The sequence below is a fragment of the Podarcis cretensis genome, assembly GCF_951804945.1.
Source record: "Podarcis cretensis genome assembly, chromosome: 3".
Taxonomy (NCBI): Eukaryota; Metazoa; Chordata; class Lepidosauria; order Squamata; family Lacertidae; genus Podarcis; species Podarcis cretensis.
In genome coordinates, this window is record NC_137172.1 from 124,075,808 (window position 1) to 124,081,807 (window position 6,000).

Genomic DNA, 6,000 nt, shown 5'->3' on the forward strand with positions numbered 1-6,000 from the left:
AACTGAACTGAAGGGTTCAGCCAGCCTGCTTATATAGAGCTCCACTACAATGCAACAGTAACCACTATCTAATCACTGAACGTCACTTTCAATCCCTTATTTGCATATGTGGACCTGAGTGAAAACTATTTACAGTATCCCCCTGCTGGCCCAGGGTGAGAACTTCAGTACACAACATTACCTATTGTGGAGAAAGGCCTGTGAATAAAATACCTACTTCTCATTAAAAAAGAAGACTGCTATGGCTTCTAAACCTTGAGTTATAGAGTATTCACTGGCTGTGGGTCATGATGTTTGCATCTTGCACTGGTTTGTTGACTGATTATGAATGCCTGAAAACCACACTGCTTTCCTCCTCCTCCTTTCAGGCATCCTGACAGTTCTGGGGAATTCAGCTGTCCTGGCAGTAGCTGTGAAGCGCTCCTCCCATCTCAGGTCACCTGAGCTCCTGACGGTTAATTTGGCCGTAACCGATCTTGGAATGGCCATCAGCATGACCCTCAGATTAAGAGTCTCAGGCTCTACTGACTGAGCTGGGAACCCATTCCAATTTTCAGCCTGGTTTTAAGAGCGTCAGGGTGCGGGGTGAGTGACAAGCCCCACTTTGGGAGCCCCAAAATGGTGAAAGCAAAAACTCCATTAGTATTTTGTTGGTGGAAAAGGTTTTGTGCCTTTAAAGGCTGTTTAACAGAAAATGAACAGCTTCAAACCTCCATGGAGGAGACTCAGGCTATGTACAAACAATATCTTTGAAGCACATTTCCAGTCCATTTCTCCCGCTTAAAGAATTCCGGGCACTGCTGCTGGGAATTGTAGTTCTGCGAGGGGAAAACTACAGTGACCAGAATTCTTTGAGGCAAAGAATGTGCTTCCAATGTGCTTTAAAATACAGTGTTTATACGTAATTGGCTTGAATTTCTGCCTGTTTTAAACGCCTTTTAACAAAGCTATTCGCACAGTTCCCTTTTAACATACCTCCCTTACTATCTTTTAAAAAGATTTATCCCTAATCATAATCTCTCTTTTCTCCTTCTATCCTGAAAAATCATATTAAAACCCTTGGGCGGCAGGGAGGGAAACAGAAAATCATTTAAAAAAACAAAAATCGCCCATTTCTATTCAAGCAATCAGAGCGAAAACAGGATCTTGCACTGAACATCCCTTGGTATATCATCATAGTCAAAAGTGCAATGTAGAGCGATGCAGAAGCATCTGCAAACCTGGCCTGATTTATTGACAGTTCCCCCATGTTTCCCCACCATTCTTAACCTGCATGTGGAAATTTTCTGATCAGAACCGGAAGTGTGCAGTTGTCTAGAGCTCTCTGTCTGTCTTCTCTATGGTGGGAGGAGGAGTTCTGTCTTTCTGTTTGCTCTCCCAAGCGCTGCTGAAGGTGTGGTGCCCCCAGAGGCACTATTGATTTTCAGGACTCCTGTAATAAGATGTAGACTCGGAGTAAGGGAGGATCTGACACTTTTGACCCACCAAACTTCTGCTGTTGAAAAAGCAGTCAGCTTTTTGAGTTATGAAAAGTTAGAAGGATCATACGACACAAGCTTTTACTCTAAAGTAAATTCTGCTGAATTCAGTGTGGAACCCACTTGCAAACAAATGAACACAGAACTGAGGCCTTAGGCTTAACACACCTGCTTAAATTTGTGAAAGTCAAAAGTGGCTAAATAAATGGTGAAAACTTGGCTTCTATCATCTAAAGTTGGTTGAAAGGACACCCTGTTGTGTTGTTTAGTCAGAGATGGATACGAAATACAAAAGAGTGTTATCTTCCCAAGTGATGCCGCCTTGGCCGCTCTAAGCGAGGGCAACCTTTCCAGACCCTTTATTTCCCTGGCAGATACTTGGGCTAGAAACTCCCTTACGCCAAGTAGAATGAGATGGCTGTAGCTGTAAGCAACAGGCATCTTGGAGCAGGCACAGCATATGCCGCCTGGCAATCCCAGCAGATAGGAGAGGCTTGTTGCCGCCCATCAGCTGTCATCCTCTTATGACAGGCTGCCATTCCTCAAGTACTTGAGGAAACTGAGTTGGCCACACCTGGCTGGCACCAGGGGAGCTTGAGAACATAAGAAGCATAGAACTGTAGAGCTGGAAGGGACCCAGCCGGTCATCTAGTCCAACCCCTTGCAATGCAGGAATATATGGCTGGCCCATCTGGGGATCAAACCTGCCACCGTGGCAATTTATCTGTTAAGAGGATGGGGGAAAGGGAACAGTTCTTCATAAGGATCAAAATAAATGGGGCTGAAATTGCATCCTTGAAAGCACCATCCTGGATTTGGAAAACTGATTTGCACCCAGGAGCCATGGGTGCAAATGCTGTTTGCACCCATGGCTCCTGGGTGCAAACAGCATTTATTGTGGGGCAGGCTTTATTTTGGAGGCTAAGGGCAGAGCCGAGTTATCTGTGACACAATTGGTCAGTTAGTTCAGTATTTTTATTGATTTGCTTGATTTGGAGGGGGCAGCTCCCCTCCCGCCTCCCTGGCTATGCCCGTGCCAGGAGCCTGACACATCGTCTTGGGTGTGGTGATGCTTTCAAGAAAGCAATCCCCAATATTCATTTTCTTTCGTTTTATGAACTGGTTTTATAATGTGTTAAAGAAAGCAATAATATTTTACTATCATCATAATAGCTTCTACGGATAAATTTGACTAAGAAAACTTAGTCGCGTCCCTTAAGAGGAGCAGGGCTTGTGGCTGCTGGTTTTCTCAGGGCCCAGGGGTGCTGCATCGTGTGAGGTTCATTGTGACATCTCCCTCTGCTGGCTCATTGGTCGCCAGAGCTCTAGAAGGCCTGGGATCTCCTATGCTTGATCATTCTGTGCTTGTGAGAGTAGAGAGAGCATGTAAGTAGGATTTCTTTCAGCATATCGGACCCTCTTAATTGAGGATCTGCGTTGTGCACAGGCCATAGGTGCAGCCCCCCTTCCTTGGGAGTGGTGGTGTGATCGAGGGGGGCCTTTAAAAGGCAGCGGCGCGACGTTGGGGGGGGGGGTTACCTGGGTTTGCGCTGCCAAACACCTGCCCATCCACCCTCGATTTAGGTTTGTGCTTTGGCCTTGCTCTGGACTTCGGTTGGTCGCCTGTTTTGGAACAGGGGCCGGGTAGGAATTTTTTCCATTTGGCAAATTTGTACTGGCCTCTTGGTTTTTGTCTACCTCTTAGCAATTGTCACAACTTTGTAAGGTTTGGCGGTTAGGCATTGGCTTAGTGAAATGTGTGGGGGGGGGGGAGGAGCGGCCATCACCTGCCCCTCCAGGTACAAGGGTATTCCGCTAAAGGAATCCGCAGGTCCGGATCTCGTCCAAAGTCTGCTTGGGAAGCTAGGGCCATGCCAGGACCCAGCGGGAACCCCGGGGTGAGTTTCAGTTGGTCGCCATTGATGGAGCTCCCTCTGTTGGTGGTTTACTCTTCCAGACTTGCTGCAAGGTGAGCAGGAGTCAGATATAGTTATTGGCAATGCCTAAGCCAGGCATGCCCAAAGTCCGTTTCGGGGGCCTAATTTGCAAGTAAAGTATGGATTAACCAGTGAAACACAATGGCAATAGATCCAATTGAAACATATGTTGGAAAGGCAGTTTGGCCCTGATGCTATAAGCAGCATCGGAAACACCCATGCTGCTACAAGATTTAATCTCTGCAGCAAAAACAAAGAACTCTACACTTGCACCATATAAAACTCTACTCAACAGGAAGAAATATGATTTAGAATATGATAGACAAAAATGGAGTGAAGAGTTAGGGGTACAGATAACAAATAATATATGGGAGTCAAGTATAAAATCAACAGAAATAGCCTCTGTGGATCTAAGACTAAGACTTATTCAACAGAAAATAATATTCAGAGTCCACTGGACTCCAGCAAAACTATACCAGGAGAAAATAACAAGTACAGACAACTGCTGGAGATGTGGGAGTAAAAATGCGAACTTAGTACATATGATGATTAAATGCCCGATAATAAGATCATTTTGGTGTGAGGTGAGGATATTTATAGCAAGAGTAATAAAAAGAAATTGTTATTTAGCGGAATTAAATTTAATTCTAAATTATATTCTGGAAACGTGGGAGATTACAAGGGGTCAAAAAAATAATAATGGATGTACCGTGCTATATTAGAAGCAAAAAAACTTGTTTTGATGATTTGGAAGAGCCGCAAAAAGATTCCATTGAGCACATGGATTGATAATATGGACAGACTAGCGACATACAAACAAATTGCATGTGGACGCAAATTAAGAATGGATAAATATGAAGAAATCTGGAAGGAATATTTAAGCGATAAGGCGGATAATGGTGGGAAGTAGGGGGAGGAGAGGGAGGCAGGAAATTATTGTTAAAAAGGTGTAGTCATAGGTATATCAGTGTATCCAAATCTGAATTGTCAAACTGTGTTATTAGTGTTACTATGGTTTTTGTTGTATGTGTGCCCAAAGTCCGTTTCGGGGGCCTATTTCCTGGGGTAAAATCACTGAAAAAAACCTCAACAATGAAACGCAATACCACTCACATTGCTGTCCTCAATAAAGTTGTGGCCTAAATTTTGCCCATTAACCTTCAGAGTCAAATTCTGTCTCCGTGTGTTCTCCTTCTTCTTGGGGGTGCGCCGGGGCCTTGATGCACAACTGAATTCTGCTTTTTTTCTCTTTCTTTTCTAGGTTTACCAGATTGTGAAAAGCCATTTTGCGGATGGCAAGGAAAAATAAAGTGTGCCCCCTGCAGGCCCCTTTTCGAAAAGACTTCCGAGGCAAAACCTTTCAGCCCATAGAAGCTGATTCCAGTCCCTCAGATTTCTTAGGCCTGTTTTGAGCTGTAGACCATCATATCCCATGTGGCTCTTTGTTTCCCTGTAGGCTCAGGCGAAAAAGAAGGAAAGTCTATTTCTAGGGATGTGTTCAGAAAGCCTCTCTAACTGGCAGCCTTCTCTTTCTTCTTCCCTTTCAGAAGAGCTCATCCTGGAAGAGGTGGAGGAAGAGGAGGGAGAGACCTTGGGGCGGCCTTGGGGCAGCCTCTTGGCTGTTGTCAAGTTGTGCTTTTGGGTCTTTCCTTGAAGGCTGCGGAGATGAGGTGGTAGCGCAGCCTTGCCTGGCTGCCTCTCAGCCGGCCCTTTGCTGGGCCCAGCCGGGGAAGCAGCCCCTGCCCGGTATTTATTCCTGGGGGGCAGGCTGTGGTCCAGAGCATCTCTCCCAGGGGGGGACCAGAGAGATGTTTGGGATGGTGGAGAGGCATTCAGCTGTGAACCTTGCTAGGGGAAGTCAGTCTCTCAGCCTGATTTCCTTCACTGAGGGGCAAAGGGGTGGGGATTAGGAAGCTAAGGAAAACCAGAAAAAAGACAGCCATTCTTTAAATAAAACCTGAATATATATCTAAGGCAGGAAAGGAAGCCAGAAGCAGCCACAACATTTTTTTTTGGTATTTTAGATTTTTGTACACAGCTTTGTGGGCCTTGGGCTTTTAAGCAATTTATAAATTTGTAAAATAATTTTTTAAAAATTTATTTGCACCTATTGTTTCAATTTACTGTTAGCACAAAAGGTAACTATCAGAATATATTGTACTGGGATGATTTTACAGATTCCCGAGTTGGAAGATGTCATCGATAGGTGGCAATGTTCCTCTCTGTACTGGGCGCCCATATTGTCTAACCTAAGTGCCAGTAGCAGCCTTCAGCGGTGCACGCTGGTGCCTAGTGTTTTGTTGTCACTCTTCTCTGTGAAAACAAGTGTGGGTCTGCATGCAGTGTTAGGTTTTATGCATTCTTCTTTTCCATATTGTTTGACACTTCCTTTGCTTTCTCTTCTTAGGCACCCCGCGAAGTGGCCCAGATGCGGATGTGCATTGCGTGGGGGCGAGCACCTTGGCTGCTGGCCACAAAATGGCTTGTCCCTTGGCCGCTCAGACATTCTCCTCATGTGTGGAGGCACCACCATCGCAAGATGGCTTGTTGTGAGATGATTAAATTGTTCCCAGTGAGGTGGGGTC